This window comes from Aedes albopictus, chromosome 3 (assembly GCF_035046485.1).
Source record: "Aedes albopictus strain Foshan chromosome 3, AalbF5, whole genome shotgun sequence".
Lineage (NCBI taxonomy): Eukaryota > Metazoa > Arthropoda > Insecta > Diptera > Culicidae > Aedes > Aedes albopictus.
Window position 1 is genome coordinate 308,656,001 of NC_085138.1, and position 22,206 is coordinate 308,678,206.

Genomic DNA, 22,206 nt, shown 5'->3' on the forward strand with positions numbered 1-22,206 from the left:
GTTGAATCAATACTAAAAAAATTATTGTAAAGAAATATTTTTCGAACAGCTACCGGTAAAATAATCCAGAGCATAGAGTTATTGGTTAATGCTTGTGGAAGTGGCGAAAATAAGGATCTATCTGAATTAGGCAAAATATCCGATAGAAAAACAAAAGCATGTAATTACTCATTTATGACAAAAAAAATGTTTACCAGAAGTGTGTAATGCAAACAATTACAAAACCTGATACATTTAACATGGGTTAATAAGTTCAAGGATTTTGTTTTTTTTTTCATTTTAGATACGTGGGTTTACAATTTCGATAAAAACAACTTCCTTCTATTTATTGGCGTAACGTCCCAGCTGCAACAAAATCTGCTCATCAGCTTCAATTGGCTTCTTTAGCGGTGTTGAGATAATTCCATATTCTGAATCTGCATGCGAAACTGAGCCGAAATCCAAATTTTCATGAATTTTGGTGCCCAGGAACCTATTTAAAAATCAATTTGAAGTTTGTATGGGAGCGATTTGTCGAATCACCCCTCGTCGCATTTTGTACTGGGCGGAGCTGTCAAACAGTTACCCAGCTGTCAAAAGGTGATTTCAAAGAATCTCTTTGTTATTGATTTTAGGTACCAAAATAAAGTTCTAAAAATCTGAAAAAAATCATAGTGGCTCAGAAAAAGGTGCTCTTTCGTATAAAATCAAAAAATCGATACATTTTTCTTAATTTAAAAACCCAATTAAAGTTCTTTAAAGTCTTCCGTAGTTATTTACTGAAAATTGTCTATGCCAATTTACCTTTTTTGGCGTTTGACACATTCCACGCGTTACGTTTTGCGCGAATATCAAACTTTTGCTTGTTGATAAATTCATGCCAACCAACTTATCAAAAGATCAGATTTGAATATTAGGGTCATTTCATGCTTTCAAATTAAAATGGGACATGAATGCACAATTGGTGTAAAATGTCGTTAATAAAAAAAAAAAAAAAAAAAAAAAAATTAAAATTGGTCCTTTTAACTTCGAGAAAATCAAAAAACAGGGCCTAAAGGGACACCATCGCAATTGAAATTTTAAAAACGAAAATATTCTGGAACGATCATAAATTGAACACAGATATCATCAACGTACTCTTGCTGAATACCTGCGCGCATAATAGCTATTTATGTCTTGTCTTAAAATACTTTTCACATATAAAAATGTTGACATTCTACAACAAACATCGGCTCTGTTATGCGCTATGGTAGCTGAGCCGATACAAATGAATAGAAACTTCCTCAATGTAGAATTTGAGAAAGTTTTGGAAATAATTTAGATATAAAGATGTTTTCCCATTGACCTCTCGTATATGTATGAGTTGCTTGCATGGCTCCGTGAAGCTTCATGACGTCCGAGCCTTGAAAATAAAAAGTTGAATGATAAAAGATAAGAAATGGAAGCAATACAATCATAACAATTTGAAGATATACATGTATCTCCTTTTATTCGCAAAATAAGTAAAGCAATACGCTAACTATAAGCAGGAGGTCAAATGTCATTCAACATAAGGGCTTTCTAGTTGTTTCTCTGCCGAAAACCATATGTTCCGCAAGTTTGCGCAAAATAACCCCTAGGTTTTCTGAAGCCTGAAAAAAAATCTTGAAAATGAATATAGCGTCAAATGTGTACAAATGTGTGCTCATATTTGAAAACTTAGAGGAAGTTTGTTTTTGTTTTTCCATAAATTTTATATGGGAGCTTAAATTTCAAGTATGATTTACACCCACTTTAAAGCTCTGGAAAAAAATCTATTTTCGTTCAATCAGCACCAAATTTTCAAAATAGACTATTCAAATGTCGAGAAAAAATGAAAAATACATTTGAATCAAAATACGTAAGTTGATTTTTCGACTTTTTTCCGCCCTCGCATCACTGTGCGCTCACCTGACGCGAGAGGCTGGGCTCTACTCGAACCTATGGCTAGTTTGAGCGTGGATGTCGCGACCGTAGCCGACAACAAGGATGGGAACACTAACTTGCAAAGAGTTATACAGTCATACCTCGATATAACGTAACCTCGATATAACGTAACCTCGATATAACGTAACTCGATATAACGTAACTTTTACCTCGATATAACGTAACTTTTTTTTGGTTCCAACTTTTCACTATTTAAATAATTAGAGTGATTTACAAAATTTTCTATATGATATTACACCCCTCCTGGAACCAAGCCTGCTATCTAGTTATGGGTTATACGACCAATTTCAAAGTTTTATAAGAGTTTTTGGTGTCACAGTTGATAAGAAATGTTATATAACTCTTCACAGAACAAATATTGCATCTTCTACTCATTATTGGCATTACATCCCTACTGGAACATAGCCTTTAAACTCCAAACGAGACGGCAGTAGACAGCATTGGAAGTGAACTCGATTTCGTGTGATATTGGGTGTAAGCAGGGATAGGGTGCGACTCAAAACTCTTTGCGTGCCGCACACGCTGCTACGAGACAGCACAACAAATTAGAAGGAGACGTGTACGCGCAATCGGTTGTGTGTTGCTCGCTTACTTTGCCGCGCGCTGGAGCGCTCCTGTCTCTCACGCTCTGTCGTATGCACTCTCTCGGTGCTTGTTTCCGTGCTTTGCACTTGGCTTGACACTACGCATGTTTGGAAAAATTTCGAATCAAACGACCCATCGCTTGTCAACCCTTGACAAGCTTAACAACTTTGCCGAAAACACAAACTCTTCAATTAATTTATTAAGTGTTTTTTTTTCTGTTTGGAGACAAGCGCAGTCCCAAGCACCGTGCATTACTCTCTGCGCCGTACACGCAGAACTCGATGTACACAGCGCAACGAAAAACTTTCAAGTTACTCGTGCGCTGTGTTGTTTCATTTAAGGGTGTAGAGCTAGTGCTGCGATTGTCTCTCGCACAATTACGAAAGCTCTCACTCATACGTCTCTGTCTCTCGGCAAAACGGGAGACAAGCACTTGAGATTGTGTGAAGCACACGCTTTCCCTGGGTGTAAGAACGCCAGTAACGGTCCGCTTTGTCTCAGAGTAAATTTTGCAGAAAATCACTAGAGAAATTCTCTGATAAATCCCTGGAGGAATTTCTTGAGAAATCACTGGAGAAATTCGCGAAAAAATCCTCAGAAGAACTCTTGAAGGAATTCCCACAGACATTCCTGAATAAACGGTGGAACTCTTGGAGGAATGCCTGGAAAAAAAATCGTGCTTTATCCTCGAAGGAATTGCTACCGCAATAAACACAGTTATTCCAGGTAACATTCAGGGGCAGTCTTTTATTACATAAGGAACTTCTGTATAAATCTCAGCAGTAACTTCTGGAGAAATTCGTGCACTGGTGGAATCCTAGTTGGATTTTCAAGAAGGGTCATAGTGAGAATTCATGGAAAAAAACTCAGGTTGAATTCCTGAAGTAATTTAAAAAATCCTGGATGCATTCTAGGAAGAATTCCTGGAAAAATCAAATAAGGAATATCTGGAGGAATCTTTGAAGAAATTTTCTAGTGGAATTCTATCTGTTATTCTTGGAGAAATCCTTACAATATTTTTTTAAAGAATTACTTCTGTATCTCAGAAGGAAATATCCAATGAATCTCTGGAGAAACTTCTGGAGGATTCACAGAAGTTTTTCTAGCGGAATCTGAAGAGGAAATCTTTTGGAAACTCCGTCAAATTGTGCTGGATGAGTTGCAGCAAGAATACCTGGGTGAATCTTGGAAAATACCCCAAGTAACACACTTGTCATAGAAGAGTCACAGCGGCGCAGGTTTTCATGATGCAGAAGTCACTGCGATTTACTTCTAGCAAGTAAGAATTCATTTGTTAGAAGTAAGTCACTGTGACTCCTGTGCAACAAAACCTGTGCCGCCGTGAGTCTTCTGCGACAAATGTGTTACACCCTTGGTTACACCTAAACCTTGATTTACGTCCACTATTGGCTTAGCGAAAAAAATTCTACCGACAAAATAATGATCAAAATACACATTTTTATATTTTTGTACACTTCTCCTAATCACGAAGATGTTTTGAAAAATATAAAACTGTTGAGTTTGCTCATTGTCTTAGCGGTAGAATTTTTTGTCGCTCAGCCAAGCATGGACGTAAAAAAAGGACAAGGTGTACCGTGATTTCGGTTGAAATTGATCAGTGGGGTGAAACTGATCGACGTGAGGGCCATTTTTATTTGTTAAAAATAACGCTTTAAACTTAAAACAATTTGTAAAAAATGTTTATCATTTGGCTCAAGAGTTATTGAATAATGAGTTTAGGGTAATTTGCCAATTGTTGCACGGCTAAAAACTCGCCTATTGTTGCACACTCCATGCTTTTCTTATGGGGTGTGCAATAATTGGCGAATTTTTAGCCGTGCAACAATTGGCGATTTACCCTACATGTTTTACAGCAAATCAGGCACATATTTATGTATAAAAATCAATATTTTCCGAAACTGCGGCTGACTTCAAAGACACTTTCAAACTTTTGTTACCATAACTGTATCGCACATGCATACAAAAATATTCGCCAAAAACTGCGAAAAGTGATCAATTTCACCCGAAATCACGGTACTTAGGGCCGATTTCTTCACCTCGGCTTAACTCGTAAGCCAGGCTTACCCATATAGTTAAACCTGGCTTAATGCCTAAGCCAGGGTGAAGAAATCGACCCTTAGGACTCTTCGAACAGGAATAGTTCAAATATTGGAACTTTTTGGAGGATCCTTGCAGGAGTGACTGGAGAAATCCTAGTAGAAATTTTAAGAGGAACGACAGAACTAAACCTTGGAAAAATCTTGGACAGAATAAATCTTGAAAAGCAAATCGCTTTGGGGAATCCTACAGGAATTTCTTGAGAAACTACAGGGAAAATTCGTGGAGGAATCATATCAAGAGAATCATCATTTGGAGCAATTAAGACAGGCGTTCCTAAAGATATCATAGTATAGATATAAAACTCAATAAGAATTTATGGAGGAATCAAAGAAGGTTGAAGGATCCTTGGATAAATATCCTTAGAATCACATGAGTTATTTCATGAGGCACTCCAGGAACTCCTGGGTGAATTCCCGAATTATTTCTCGAGGAATCCAAAGAAGAATTCCTGGTGGCATCATTGGATTATAATTTTGCCTGCGTCACATAGATTTCTTACTTATAATCACACCAATAGATAACGCTTGACGTTTGACCAGTTCTAGATGCAAAAAAGGATAAGAATCCTGATTTATGTGACATTGGCTTAAGGAGAAACTTCAAAGGATACAAACATGGCTGCCACAATGACTGACTTGAACCCCTACTCACGATTTTAAGAGCACCAATCTTAAAAAATCGTAAAAAATTGAGCTCGATTTGGAAAAGCTGCCTCTTTTTGCAAGTGAGCAAAGCCAGGATAAACAAGTGCAGTTTGGTTCGATGCTTCGTTCGTCAGATTTGTGCCTCTAAAGTTTGTATGCAAAATTGCAATGGGATTTCTTGATGTTTCACTTTAAATAGTTAAATATAAAGAGACATGCTAAGTATTCGACTTATGTATGATCTTACAAACTTTTAAAAATATAAAATTCAATGATGAAAAAAAATATATAAGAAAGGCTGGAAATCACTGTTGGGTGATTAACATAATCTTTTTGGTAATTTTCTTTTCAAAATATGTATTTAAAACGAAATTTGTGAAAACAAATTTTTGCTTCGATATAACGTAACTTCGATATAACGTAACGAAAATAAAATTGCAGTTACGTTATATCGAGGTATGACGGTATTCACTTGCTGTTTTCTCAGCTCAGAAGTTTGCAATCAAGAAACGATGTATGGACGACTTTTGCCTTCTGGTTTTGTCTAAAAGTTTTCCAAATAGAGTAGGGGTCGTACACGCATACCGAAGTCGTGAGGGAGCTGCGAAGGCATTTCTCCACGAGGTGAATGTAAATTACACTCACCTCGTGGAGAGTCGCTTTTACAGCTCTGTCACTACTTTAGTATGCGTGTGTGACCCTTACACTATTCGGCAAACTTTTAGACAAAACCACAAGGCAAAAGTCGTCCATACATCATTTCTTGATTGCAAGCTTCTGAGCTGAGAAAATAGCAAGTGAATGTAACTCTTTGCAAATGAGTGTTCCCATCCCTGGCCGATAAAACAAAAACCTACAGTAAATGGTGCAGATTCAATCATTGATGTTACCTTCTGGAGCCCGGGTCTAGGGTGTAGATTCGGACAGTATGGTTCGACGATGGGTACACGCACAGTGTCCATCTAGTGATTCGATGCAGGGTGGAACTTAGAACACGGGAGAAGATAACCACAACCGAGGATCAACAATCATCGAGGATGACTGACCTCACGCTTCGATAAGCCAGCATTTGTGGAGCGATGGCTTATGGAGGGTAACATCGACGATCCATCTAGTGATGATCTATGTAGCCGGAACTCTGAGTCGTGCATGCGACGCCGCAATGCCAAGGCGATCCCTACCACACCATCGAGATGCAGCAGAAGATCGTGCAAACGTTGTCCCCGCGTCACGATACAAGACTATGGCACTATGGCCAAACCGGCCAAAGCGAGGTCGCCCCGGTGACAGACGACCAGTTCATCGCAATAACGAAGTCACATATGTTGAACGGGGCTCATGATCCGGCCAGTATCCCATCAAGACGGCCGTCGAGGCTAGCGCTGACATGTTCAGAATGGCTATGTATGTAGATATCTCGCGCTTAGTATCATACGGGCGTATCTACAATGATCGATTTCTCTTCATCGATTTTCTCTTTGATTAATAACTTGTGCGGAAAATCATTTTCGGTTGTTTTTATTGTTTTAGATGCTAGTCCTAGTCGTCCTTCATCGAAACGCACCGAGAGATCATCCGAATATTGGCCGTATTCCCCGGAATGATCCGAAGAGAAAATCGATGAAGAGAAATCGATCATTGCAGATACGCCTGTATGATACTAAACGCGAGATATGCCTAAACAGAGGAATTTCCGGAGAGGAGGAAAAGGTAAAGGTTGGTTCTCCTGCCCAAACCCGGGAAGCCATCTGACGACCCGCCGTCAGCATACAAACCTGTATCTATTTTCTGGACACCGCCGTTGGACAAACTGTTGGAACGGATCATTATGTCGTGGTTGATGATCTATGATAAAGAGAAACCTGTTGACTCTAGGCTCTCGATGATATTACCCTCGTGGTGTGAGTCCATAGAAAAAGTGGAACTGACAGCAGCGCACCCAATTGGCATAGTGGAGGACTGAACAACATGCAGTGGTCACCACAGGCGGATGCACGATCAATATATAACGAAGCCACACCTCGAATTTTCAAAAGCACAAATCTGAAGAACCGAGAGTTAGTTTGCGCTAAAAAGTTAATCAATTGGTCACCACCATCGGGTCACCAATCGATCATCTTTTCAGCGCAATTCATCTTTTGGTTTCTCAGATTTGTGCTTTTGATAATTCGAGGTATGGCTTCATTATATATTCGTCTTAAAGCGCTCGCTGAATCAACAGAATGATTGCTGTTTTCATTTCTATTGATTGCTACCAGTTGGCACCAACAGCGAAAAGTGTAGACAAGAACCTTTATAGCATCTAAAGGGTGAGCCGCTAATTATTGTGCCATTTTCTAATTAACGTAACTTTTTTCCTACTTGTACGAAATCAAACAAATTTTGCACAGTTTCTCCTTATAGTCTATTGTTCTCATCTTTGTAATTGGGCAGTTGTCAGTAAGATTCCGGTTGATATAGAATTAATTAAGTTAATAGATCGCAAAAAGATGTTGTACAAAACCATGCTAAAATCTAAAATCTAGACCAACATGTGAAAAGGGCGGATATCCAAAATGTTAGAATCGAGAAAAACGCTTGCAAAGTTTCACAATCTAAAACTAATTCCTATTTAACACTTTGTGCGTGTGTACTCAATCTTTTTCGTTGTTTTAGAAGAAAACACTATCCTCTTGGTGATTTTATGTCAAAAAGTACAAACAAGCGTTTTTCCTTGAAGAAAATGAATGAAATGAAAATTACGCCCAAATAAAAACTCATTGGTCATTACGCCCGACATGCTACGCCGCTTGGTCGCCAGCACTGGAATTACGCCTGGTCAATATTACCTAGAATCGATCGCTGTTGTTGTTACGCCCGAAGAAATTTTGTATCGAAATTAGTGGAATGCAATAGATTTTGAACCTAATCCACTGCAATAAATTGATTTTGAAGCTTTCTTAACTAAAAGTAACTAATTGAAGTTTATCTGACATTGGACAATGGAGGAGGAAGGAAATTTTCTCTTGGCGTTGCCTACGATGAGTGGTAAAAAAAACAATGAGTAAAATGCAATGGAAATCAGATTTCGATTGAAATCTATATTCTAGCTCTTATCTATGAACAACAACTCTTTACAGTTTATCTAGTATCGTACAGCAAAGGAGGGAGTCGTCCCTGCCATTTAGTCCATAATGCGCGTTGAAAAAAAATATAGCTACAGTACCGATGGGGAAGCGCAGGCAGCATATTATGTTCCCAACAAGCCCGTGCACAACGGATGGGTTTTGGGGGTTAAACTCCTCCCATTGCCGATACTCTATACACAAGGCCTCCTTCACCCTTTGCTAAAATTGGGTAAAACCCCTCCCTTGTCGCGTTTTCTGTGCACGGGCCTGGTTCCCAATATCACCTTTTGTTGAATCTACCTGCTGTGACCTATGCCGGTCAATAGATTTGAGACCATTCGCTAACATTTTTATCACTGAAGCTTTACCAGCTGCATATCATCCAAATCTGGGTCCTTTGGAGAAAATATATCCTGAATAGACATTAAAGCCATATTATCGCCACTTATTGCAGTCAGTCAGCGACTTTATTGAATTTTACGATGAAAAACGCACGATTTGATCTTGGGCGTAAGAACCATCCGTGCGCAACAAGAGCAATAAGTGCACGGCGGATTTCCACTCAGACATTTTGATGGGCGTCGAAGCATGACGTAATGACGAAGGCTTTTCAATAACGGTGTAAGTAGTTAGGGGCGACTTTAATCAAAAGTGGGAGTAAAAGTTTTGTGTAAATTTGATAAATATGAATGGCGAGATGCTGTTCTCGACTGTTTATTCAACAGTGTTAACAATTTTGTGCATTTTTGTGCTTTTTTTCAAAGGCGCAAAATCATTGGCGGAACAACCAAATGAAGTGATCAAAATCAGATGTGGAAATCCGCCTTTATTTAAATTATTGTTTTCCAGAAGTTGAAACTCATTTTTGAGCTAAGGTCAGGAAAAATCATATGTTTATGAGTTGTTTCATCAAATTATGCTGAAAAGTGATTTGTTTACATTTTGGCTCTTCCGCCCTTTTCAAATGTTGGTCTAGAAATAATGTTATCGTGCCTTAGAAAAGTTAATCCTTATACATTATCCGATCATCTTAATGTTCGTCAATAGGTTTCAGGAAGGGTTTCCAGTGAAACATAAGCCTGTAGCTGGGAGAAAATCAGGCACAATGCACATAAACAGACCAGAAAGCGTTGATTATTTGTTTCAAGCGGGGCCCGAACATGTCCACATGGAGGGCGTCAATCGAAAATGTCGTGATTTTTTTTTAAACGCATCCTAAATTTGAACCGATACCAAAAAGTTGGAATACATATATATACTAAACTACTGTAAAAATTTGGTTTCATTTTGTTAACTGTAGACAGATTGCGAATCAGTTGAAGGTAGGGTGGCACAATAATTAACGACTCACCCTTTAGTTTCCAGCGCTGTCGCTGTCACGGTTGTCAACTTTCTGAAATTCTCACCTCAAGCTCACGGAAGCATAAGAGGGCCAAAAATGAGTCTACGTAGTTTATGGACATCGCCTAGCGGGCATGATGCCCATAGCACTAGTGGTGGCAGAGGACGAACAGTGCTTCTAGCGACGCGGCATAAGAGGTGCGAAATGGATCGCCAGAACATCGTCTGTGTTGAAAAGAAGCAGAGGCATACCGAGCGTGTCTAAATGGTGGAGCAGACTTCATAGCGAGGTGAACTTTCACTTGACACAATTTCTGTCAGGCCATAGGTGCTTTAGGTGGTATCTGCACAAATTCGGACATGCAGGCTCCCCCGCATGTACAGAATTTGCAGACTGCGACGAGATCGCGCAGTATGTGCTTTTAGAATGTCTACGCTTCGTGGAGCAAAGGTCGAGTATACAGGAGATATGCCGACAACTTTGTTGAAAGGATTTGAAAGGGGGTGGACAAGTGGTATTCCGTTACTTCCACCCACGGTCTCCCGCATCATACTTGAACTATATAGAGAAAATGGCGGGCCGACCAACAACAAGCCCCTCCCTTCGTTCGGGAGCTTGAGTCCAACGGGTAGTCTATAGTGCTAGCCAGGACCCAAGCTACCGGGGGAGAGAGGACAACTTAAGACGGTAGCTGGTGGAACGCTAACCAATAGAGAGTACTCATGTACTCTGGGAACCTCTGGGAAGACTCCTTCGTCCAAACATTTCTGCATAGCAGATCTGTACATCCCAGGAGCCTCTGCAATAGCTACGTTTAAAGAACTCCGTTCGCACCTGGGGCCTTACCTACGCCAACGTGTTTCGCAATCCCCGCAAGGTTCATCGGTAACCCTCTCCTCATTACCAACCCCAGTCCCCAACGATCCTACGAAAGAAGGCAAATGATGCGGAAAGAATTCCTCCAGCATATCTGGAGACTGGTTGGTAGGAGCCATTGCTCCTCTTGTTTTGGCCATCGCAACTATGTTGGCGTCACTCCAGTGGCTCGTATTGGCACTTTGATTCAGGCCCTCTAGCAGGTATTTTTGCTCTGTTTTGAGTGTGACGTTGGCAGTCGCAAATGCCACCCGTTTTTAATTCATCCCGCTCCTCATCAGTTGTCCTTTAGACTTCAGTGAGATTAAGATGCGTTCCGAACACCTAGTCACCAAGGAGGTGTTCTAACATACAGCGCAGGCTGAGTATGAAGTACTGTATCGTATCAGGCAAATTTCAGTGCTTTTGTTTTTGTTTTATCTGTATTAACGAGATTTTTAACGCTAGAGGCTAGTTCATCTCGGGACCCACGCTTTACTTCCCTTCCGAAGGAAGAACTCACATTTTGCAAGTTTGTCGGGAGTGAGATTCGATCCCAGGTCCTCGGTGTGATAGTCACATGATTTAACCATCACACCAGGTCCGCTTCTTCAAATTTCAGTGCGACGGAAGTAGGGCGTCCCAGTAAGGTACCGTACTGAAACCAGTGTTGGGAATAGTCACCAACAAACAGTTATACTCATTTTCAACTATCACAGTTCAGAAGCATGCTATAAAAAAACGGTGTTTGAAGGACTTTTACATTGTAGTGTTATATAAGAGTTTGTCGAATTATGTAAAGGTCGTACATGCATACCAGAGTTGTTGCATTAAAAAAAAATGTAGGAATTGCTACCGGTATAACTCTTGCAAGTGAGTATTCCCAACACTGACTGAAACCCTTTAACCCTCGAGCGATCGCGCTGTTGTATTTTGTACAACACGTTGAAAAAATCTCGCTTTTTTTACTCAGTATTATGGTGGTGGCCAACCGCGCGAGTTACGGAAAGTTAACTTCAACTACCAAGAAAAGCACAGTGAATCAACGGCAACAGACCAGGTAACGACTGATTATCCAACGTTAGAGGTCATGAAATAACGGAACGATGCGTTTCAATATCCAACGTTTGTCAGTCGAAGGAGTTGCTGCACCGTACCCAGCTAGAGGATTGGAGCGACCAACGGATCTGGCAACAGTTTATGGGAGTTTTTCTATTAAACAGTAGTGGCAATAACAGCGCAAAAGGTGATAGGATAGCGAACCACTTGGGCAGCGGCCGGCATTTTGGACACTCTTCGCTATAACTCAGTCAATTCCAAACCAATTGACTTGAAATTTTGTACACGGCTAGATACTATACGTATTTCATCGCGTTCCCAAAATTGTGGCAATTGGTTCAGAATTGACTGAGTTATAGCAGAAAAGTGTCCAAAATAGGACCCCTGCCGAGATGGTTCCACTTCCCTATGTACACTGCAAAATATTTTTGCTGGTAATCAGCAAACTTTGCTGATTTTTGGCGTGCTGATTGCATTCAGCAATACAAATTACTGAGTATCAGCAGTTATTTTTCAACTTGCTGAACCATCCAGCAATTTTGACAGTTGATCAGCAAAATTGTGCTGAAGTTCAGGAAAAATGTTGCTGAAATTCAGCAATTTCTTTTGAAGATTTTTGGCGTACTGGAAGCATTTCAAAAATTTTGGTGTGTACCGCTCAACGGCACCCACCTAAAGTTTTACGAGGTTGAGAAGAATTCCGGCAGAAATCGAATGTTATTTAATGGCCAGAAAGCGGTTACGGTTAGCAAGAGCAAAAAAGAAACGAATCCACCGCAGCATTCTGCTATCCAGCTTTCCACGCTCGCCATAATGGCGGATGCTATAAAACAATTTGACAGTATCTGTGCCCCAGCTAACGCAACGACTTATTTTATCCATAGCAACCAGTGATAAACACATTTTTCTCTTGATTTGTTTTCCAACCAGGAAAAAGATTCGTTATCAAATGAATTATTAAGTTTTTAAACAAGTATTGTTTTTCTAGCCTGAAAAGTGGACAGATTAACATCATATATAGCCTTCGAAGATGGACACCGGATCACAGAGAGGACACCGATCAAAACCTCAGACTGCTGGTGTGATCAACGGCAGTCGGCGGGCTGGGCTTACATGGTATCTTTTGGTCATCGAGTCCCAGGGTCCTTTGCAAAATAACATGATACTGGAGGGGCGATTCCAAAGACGAGAAGGGTCAGCGATGGAAACCGACGGTGAAGGGCAGCGCAAGCACAGACCAATGATGGTGCCCCAGGTTGGTAGGCGGTGCCGACGAGGATCATGGCCAGTCAAGGAGACCGATGCCGGGATTCAAACGAAGGCCAGCGAGTACGGCCGCCGTAGGGGGTCAGCGAGAGAGACCGATAGCAGCGATTACCGTAAAAGGATGAAGATAGCGTGGAGGCTTGATCACGAGGGCAAGAAATTCATTCCGGGTCGACAGTCCTTGGACAGCCAAAAAGAACGGCGCCGTAGCCAAAACGTAAGCCCACGAGAGCGACCGCCGAAGGATGGTGGCAATGGCAACATAACGTCCATGTAGGGACGTAGTCACGAGGGTGGGTGGGAGACTGTTTCCGTCCGCGAGTACCGGAGTAGTTCTTCGGGAACCTCTGGTGAGCTGAAATCGCAGATTTAGTAAGACGAGAAACTCCATTCCCACGCTTGGGCGCAGTAGACACTTTTACCAATTGCTCGCTCTATAATTGAGCCACAAAGAAATGTGGGACAATGTTGGCGAAGAATCTCTTCGTGATCTTTTCTGTTTAACTGCGGAGCCTGACCAGGTCCAGTGTTCACTCACAGTATGTCACTCCAACTATTAGTAAAAGTGGACTCACTTGGATTCCACTTGGTCTCAAGAACATCGATATGGTGTGTTTCGCGGCCTGAACACAAGACAGCTTATCTTTCTCCTCTTCCTCGTATCCACAGTGCAGATCCCCTCTTGGTTCATTTTCATCATTCCTTTTTGTCCATTCCATATCCGCTGAAATTTCTACTATCAATGTCAGTGTCATGAGGAGGATTTTATCTTTCTATTTGTGCTAGTGGATTAATTGTTCGGGAGGAATGAGATACGATCCTCAGCTTTGTGAGAATAAGGCATTAGTTGCAAAAGCAGTTATGCCCTTTTAGAGTGTTTTGTTAATGCAGTAAACTGATGATCGCTTCTTCGGCGTGCATTTCTGATAAGTTCTGAGCTTGAAGTGATTTACATTCATTAATATTTTTTTGGTATAGCATGAATATAGACTTCGACTGAGAACAGTTGTCCAATCTCCGGGAAAGTCACCGCTAGGACCCTCTGTGGGCACACGAGGCTAGCGCCTGTACTCTACGACGAGATGTTTATGCGATCACGAATTGCCAGACTGCCATTGTTGATGCAGTGCTTTCAACTTCGGAATTGATCCCTTCTACTGTCGACCGCCATTGCAGACCGCCTGCTAGCCGCTTCTAGATACCATGTGCTAACCATCGTGGAAAATCCGCTAACACTGCTAGCATACCGCCTTACTGCTGCGAAGGGCAAGTGCTCACAGCGTACATCTCCGAGTTCTCCGAACCACGGTATTGTCGGAAGACAATCACACCCTCGTTCGACGAACTCTCCCGCACCGACCGGACCCGCTTTGAAACCATGGCCTCCATGTCGCCAGTCGCCTAATGGTCTCCCACTGGCACTGCAAGACGACTCCCACTGGAAACATTAGACGAGTATGGAGTCTGGACATATTGATTTTATTCAGACTAGAAGAAAAATACAACTAATTTTAAGTCATATTCTGAGAACATAAATGAATATCAGTAAACCCATTAAAGCTTTACCTTTCGAAGTGATAATTTCAATGATTAGCGAGACGATTAATATGAAATTTTAGGTAATGTTGCTTGGAGATGATGATAAATTTCACAACTTTTGTCGGGTTTGTTTTCCGATGTCAATGAAAACATGTGTTTATTACAGGTTGCTATGGGTGAGATAAGTCGTTGCGTTAACTGGGGCACAGATACTGTCAAATTGTTTTATAGCATCCGCCATTATGGCGAGCGTGGAAAGCTGGATACTCTGGCCTACGAGGTGAACACGCTCCTCGCTACCGTGGAGTTGGTTTCCTGCTCAGCGCTCACGCCCACGCTGCGCTCATGAAGTGGGAACCTATTAATAAGAGGATAATTGTAGCCAGATTCAGAACACGGGTTCGAAACTTTACCATGATCCAATGTTACGCGCTGCCGAATTGCAAGATAAAGAGAACTTTTACAGTCAACTGAATGCTGTCGTGGACAAGACTCCGAAAGGTGATATCAAGATCCTCATGGGCGACTTCAACGCGAAGGTTGGCTCCGTCATCTCGGACTATGAGCACGTGATGGGACGCCATGGCCTCGGATAAATGAGCGAAAACGGAGAGCTGTTTGCAGAGTTTTGTGGCAACAATGACATGGTGATTGGGGGATCACTCTTTCCTCATCGACCAGTGCACAAAGTGACATGGGTTTCCCGTAATAGCGTCACGGAAAACCAAATCGACCACATCTACATCAGCCGAAAATGGAGACGGAGCCTTCTTGACGTGCGGAACAAACGTAGCGCCGACATTGCGTCCTACCATCATCTCCTAATCGGCGATATCCGACTGCGCATTGCCAGGATCCAGGATCCGGCGGTTCAACACACGCCGTCTGGAAGACGCTGCGGTGAAAAGGTCCTTCGTCGAGGAGCTAGAGAACCGTGCTGCGAATATTCCAGAAGGTGGAAGCGTAGAAGATCAATGGAGCGCTATCAAGAATACCTTCATCGCCACCGGCGAGTATAATTTGGGTGAGCTACGCACCCGAAGAAAGCAGTGGATCTCAGATGATTCCTGGAGGAAGATAGAGGAGCGAAGGAACGCCAAAGCCGCGATAGAGCGAGCGAAAACACGAGGAGCCAAAGCCGTAGCCCGTCAGCGCTATTCGGCTCTCGAGAAGGAAGTGAAACGCTCATGTAGACGGGACAAAAGAGCGTGGGCGGACTCCCTAGCCAACGAAGACGAGAAAGCCGCAAACACAGGCGACATCCGTCTTCTCTACGATGTCTCACGCCGCCTTAGTGGGACCAAGATGAATGGTACGATGCCCGTTAAAGACACGTCTGGACAGTTACTGACCGACCCGGTTGACCAGTTGAAACGCTGGTTCGAGCACTTTGGAAACCTTTTTCAAGTGTCGGTCACGTCATCAACACCTCAGCATGATCCGCCAAGGCACAGTGGGAAAAAAATAGGTATAAAACGCGAATAAATTCAATATCTCTGCTCGGAGTGGATGGATCCCAATGAATTTTTGACACAAACTGCAAAAATCTCTACAGTTTCAGATAAAAAGGGTGTCATTCGCCGCACGATGCTGGAAATCAGTGTATTGAGCTCGTTTTACCCCGCGCTCTCTTTTACACACCTTTTTGAGAAATTCCTCATCTATTCCCGACTAGCGTGCAAAATACACTAAGGTCTTTTTTTACACGGGGGATGCGTCCCGTGTAAAAAAAACCGTGTAAAAAAAACCGTGTTAATTCGCGAAACCGTGTAAAAAAATACCGTGCTAATTCGCGAATCCGTGTAAAAAAAAACTGAGGGAAATCTGAAAATATTTGAAATGTCCTCACTTCCAGACATTCGAGGTTTGTTTTAGAGAGTTGATAAGGAAAGGAGGGGGGGGGGGGGGTGGGGGGGTAGTAGTAAGGGTTGAATCTAGGGGTTAGTGGGGAAGGGGACAAGGGATGTGTTATGGGGAGCAGAGTGCATATTATTACCAAGGAAGATCGCAACGGATATTTTGGGGTGTTACAGGCCCACGGAGCAAGGTGGTGTAGAGAAAGATGTTCCAGGACACCCAGGAGCTTTCGCGAGTAAAGGCTTTAATATCTACGAGCGTAATCGATTGGTTATTGTTACATAACTGATACTGTTCAACATCCTGCAGGTCTACGGAGCATTGTTCTGTAAATAAATAATTTTCAAACATGACCTCCAATTTCGATCTCCGAGAACTTCCGCGAGTAAAGGCCAGAAGATCTACAAACATAGCCAATGGTTTCTTGCTACATTACCGATGCGTTGTAACATTCCAGAGGTCCATTGAACATTGTACTGAAGAGTATTAATTTCTAAAGATATGCTAGGTCTTCCATGAACTTCCGCGAGTTAAGGCCTGAAGATCTACAAGCGTACTCAATGAATTGTTGTTACGTTTCTAATGCGTTGTAACATGCTACAGGTCCATGAACAATTTTTCTGTAAGGAACTAATTTTCATAGATGTTCTAGGTCCTCCAAGAACTTCCATGAGTAAAGACCTGAAGATCTACAAGTGTTATCAATGGTTTGTTGTCACATTATTGATACAGTGTAGTGTCCTACAGGTCTAGGGAGCATAGTTCTGCAGAAAAATAGTTTCCAAAGGTGATCTAGGACTTCCAAGAGCTTCCATGAGTCAAGGCCTCAAGATCTACAAGCGTAATCAATGAAATGTTGTTACATTTCTAATACGTTGTAACATGCTACAGGTTCATGAATTTTTTTCTGTAAGAAACTAATTTCCACAGATGTTCTAGGTCCTCCAAGAATTTCCATGCTTGAAGACCTGAATATCTACAAGCGTTATCAATGGTTTATTGTCACATTATTGATACAGTGTAGCATCCGACGGGTCCAAGCCAAGGAGCCTAGTTCTGTAGAGAAATAATTTCCAAAGATGATCTAGGACCTCCAAGAACTTCCGCAAGTAAAGGCCTTAAGATCTACAAACGTTATCAATGGTGTGTTGCCACATTTCTGATATAGTGTAGCGTCCCACAGGTCCAGGGAGCATAGTTCTGTAGAGAAATAATTTCCAAAGATGATCTAGGAGCTCCAAGAACTTCTGCGAGTAAAGGCCTTAAGATCTACAAGCGTAATCAATGGATGGTTGTTACATTTCTAAAACGTTGTTACATGCTACAGGTCCATGAACCATTTTTCTGTAAGGAACTAATTTCAACAAATGTTCTAGGTTTTCCAAGAACTTCCATGAGTAAAGACCTCAATATCTACAAGCGTTATCAATGGTTTATTGTCTCATTACTTATACAGTATAGCATCCTACAGGTCCAGGGAGTAGTCCTTTAGAGAAATAATTTCCAAAAGTGATTTAGGACCTCCAAGAACTTCCGCGAGTAGTGGCCTTAAGATCTACAAACGTTATCAATGGTGTGTTGCAACATTACAGATATAGTGTAGCGTCCTACACGTCCGGGGAGCATAGTTCTTTTGAGAAATAATTTCCAAAGATAATCTAGGACCTCCAAGAACTTCCATGAGTAAAGACCTGAATATCTACACGTGTTATCAATGGTTTGTTGTCACATTACTAATACAGTGTAGCGCCATACAGGCCCAGGAAGCATATTTCTGTAGAGAAATAATTTCCAAAGATGATCTAGGACCTTCAAGAACGTCCGCAAGTTTTTGGCTGTGCCACTGGGCGTTGCATGCTAGTCCGTTGTCTAGTGTCGTGCTTCCTTCAAAGAGCAAATACTTCACTGGAAGCATTAAACGTGTCCGTGTCTTTTCAACTGTCTTCTATGGACCTGTAGGACGTTGCACCACATCAGTAATGCAACAAAAGTCCATTGATTATGCTTATTGATCTTAAGACCTTTACTCGCGAAAGATCTTGGATTAAATCTTTGAAAATAACTTCTCTATAGAACCATGCTCCAGGAAGTTCGTAGATGCCCTAGAATAACCTTGAAAACAACTGACTACAATCCATCGATACGCTTGTAGATCTTAAGGCCACTACTCGCGGAAGTTCTTGGTTTCCCTAGAATATCCTTGAAAATAACATGCTCCATGGACCTGTAGGATGTTACACCGTATCAGTAATGTGACTACAATCCATCGATTACGCTTGTAGATCTTAAGGCCTTTATTCGTAAAAGTTTTTGGATGCCCTAGAATATCCTTGAAAACAACATCTCTTCAGAACTATGCTCCATGGACATGGCGAACCAGCCAAGGGCTGAAAGTCTCTTTAATAAAGACAAATCAATCAATCAATCCATGGACATGTTGGATGTTACACCGTATCAGTAATGTAACAACAATTTATCGATTACGCTGTAGATCTTAATGCCACTACTCGCGGAAGTTCTTGGATGCCCTAGAATATCATTAAAAATAACTTCTCTTTAGAACTATGCTCCATGGGCCTGTATGATGTTACACCGTATCAGTTAAGTGACTACAATCCATCGATACGCTTGTAGATCTTAAGGCCACTATTCGCGGTTTCCCTAGAATATCCTTGAAAATTACTTCTCTTCAGAACTATGCCCCATGGACCTGTAGGATATTACACCGTATCAATAATGTGACTACAATCCATCGATTACGCTTGTAGATCTTAAGGCCTTTATTCGCGGAAGTTATTGGATGCCCTAGAATATCCTTGAAAACAACATCTCTTCAGAACTATGCTCCATGGACATGTAGGATGTTACACCGTATCAGTAATGTAACAACAATCCATCGATTACGCTGTAGATCTTAAGGCCACTACTCGCGGAAGTTCTTGGATGCCCTATAATATCCTAGAAAATTACTTCTCTTCAGAACTATGCTCCATGGACCTGTAAGATGTTATACCGCATCAATAATATAGCAACAATTAGTTGATTACGCTCGTAGATTTTAAGGCCTGTACTCTCGGAAGTTATTGGAGATCTTAGAATATCTTTGAAAACTACGTCTCTACAGAACTATGCTCTAAGGACCTGTAGGATGTTATACCGCATCAATAATATAGCAACAATTAATTGATTACGCTCGTAGATTTTCAAGCCTGAACTCTCGGAAGTTCTTGGAGGTCCTAGAATATCTTTGAAAACTACGTCTCTACAGAACTATGCTCTAAGGACCTGTAGGATGTTGCACCGTATCAGTAATGTGACTACAATCCATCCATTACGCTTGTAGATCTTAAGGCCTTTATTCGCGTAAGTTATTGGATGCCCTAGAATATCCTTGAAAACAACATCTCTTCAGAACTATGCTCCATGGACATGTAGGATGTTACACCGTATCAGTAATGTAACAACAATCCATCGATTACGCTGTAGATCTTAAGGCCACTACTCGCGGAAGTTCTTGGATGCACTAGAATATCCTTGAAAATTACTTCTCTTCAGAACATTACCCGTGTCAACACCGAGGCTCCATCAGTGCAGGAGCTAGAAACAGCCATCCGTAGCATGAAATCGAACAGAGCCCCAGGGTTTGATCGCATAACAGCTGAGATGCTCAAAGCTGACCCCGTAGTATCCACACAACTACTGCATCAATTATTCTGCAACATATGGGAAACCGAGACATTTCCGGCCGACAGGATGCAAGGCGTCTTAGTTAAGGTACCCATAAAGGGTGACCTGACTGTATGCGATAATTGGCGGGGCATCATGTTACTGTGTATCGTTCTCAAAGTGCTTTGCAAAGTGATCCTTAACCGGATACAAGAGAAGATTGACGCAACTCTCCGACGGCTGCAAGCAGGATTCCGTGCCGGACGATCTTGTGTGGACCATATTGTCACGCTCCGTATCATTCTGGAGCAAATCAATGAATTCTAAGAGTCTCTCTACCTGGTGTTCACTGATTACGAAAAAGCTTTCGACCGTCTCAATCACGGAAACATGTGGGAAGCCCTCAGGCGCAAGGGTGTCTCTGAGAAAATCATCGGCCTCATTGAAGCACAGTATAGAGCATTTTCGTGCAGAGTACTGTACAACGGTGTTTTGTCCGATCCCATCCGGGTCGTTGCTGGAGTGAGGCAAGGATGTATACTATCACCGCTACTGTTCCTCATCGTAATCGACGAGATCCTGGTAGGTGCGATTGACCGTGAACCAAATCGTGGATTGCTGTGGCAACCCATTACTATGGAGCAACTAATGGCTTCGAACTGGCTGATGACGTTGCTCTCCAATCTCAACGGCGCTCTGATATGCAAAGCAAGCTCGATGATCTTGCCAATCGCTCCTCAGCAGCAAGTCTTACCATCAACGTCAACAAGACCAAATCGTTGGATGTAAACACGGTCAACCCTCCCAGCTTTACGGTAGCTGGGCGATCAGTGGAGAATGTTGAAAGCTTCCAATATCTTGGTAGCCAAATGGCGGCCGATGGCGGCACCAAGATCGACATAGGTGCACGTTAAGAAGGCGAGGGCTGTTTTTGCGAGTTTTAGAAATGTATGGAAAAACAACCAGATTAGTCGACGCACCAAAATCCGAATTTTCAACTCGAACGGGAAATCTGTGCTGCTATACGCCAGTGAAACCTGGTGTGTATCAGTGGAGAACACTCAACGGCTGCAGGTCTTCATCAATAGATGCCTGCGGTATATAATTCGTGCATGGTGGCCTCACAATTGGATCTCCAACGTGGAGCTCTATCGTCGATGTCATCAAAAGCTGATAGCGACAGAAATTCGGGAGCGAAAGTGAAGGTGGGTCGGCCACACTCTACGCAGGGGCGGAAACGAAATCTGCAAACAAGCGTTAGTCTGGAACCCAGCAGGACATCGCAGCAGAGGCAGACACAGAGGCTCATGGCGGCGCAGCCTCAATAACGAAATCAAGCAAGTAGATAGAAATTTGACCTGGCCACAGGTCAAGGCGATGGCTGGCAATCGCCCAGGATGGAAATCTTTCAATTCGGCCCTCTGCACCACCTTGGATGCCAAGGACTGAAACTATCAGGTATCAGGTATCAGAAGGAAATATAACACGTGATTGCCAAAGTACACGAAATCATGCATCGGAACGGTATGCGAAGGTTTTATGCAACTGTCAATAGCGCGCGGCACAGAACTACGGAAATGGCTGCCATGTGTAATGGCTGGGAAAAATGTGTACCAAGGAACAGGATTGAAGGTCCAATGAAGTAATAACCAAGTCAAGTGCGGCCAAGACGTTCTACCAGTAACATTAAATGCAGTTATAAAGGCCCTAGTGTAAGTTGTAATACAATACTGCTGTTGGCAAGATCCCGGTTGACGAGATGCATTCGGAAAGCAACCCTCCGTTGAACCTACCTTCCTCACTCTAAGCCAAAATTTTGATTGCTCCTCCTTCCACCTTGCTTCTGAAGCATCTATCTATTGCTTTGGGTTGAACCTGGAAGAACAACGTGAAATGTGTCTAATGGCTTTGCAAATATATTTGCAATAAATGTCGCCTTGGATTTGGATAGTGCCTAGTTCTAGGCTAATTTTCTAATTTCCTCCAATCGAGAAATAGGAGCGACCCGTGTGATGTGCACACACATATGAAGCGTGTTTGGCTGTGTAGAATGCAGCCATATTTTCTTCATGTCTTCTTCTCAAATCTACCAATTATCTCCAAATTGAACGGTAATCCAGCGTTTTCTCCCAGGCTAGGCCAGCAAAATATAAACCAACAAACGCTGACGATATGATGACGCGCTTGCTGCGACACAACATCTGACCGCGCGTAGGCCCAC

The 22,206-nt window shown here is 42.1% G+C and overlaps 1 protein-coding gene across 1 annotated transcript in view; it reads right to left on the reverse strand.

The window, feature by feature from the left end:
• LOC109411563 (BTB/POZ domain-containing protein 6) overlaps positions 1-22,206 on the reverse strand; it is a 43,328-nt gene that overhangs the window by 20,017 nt on the left and 1,105 nt on the right. The window lies entirely within an intron of this gene.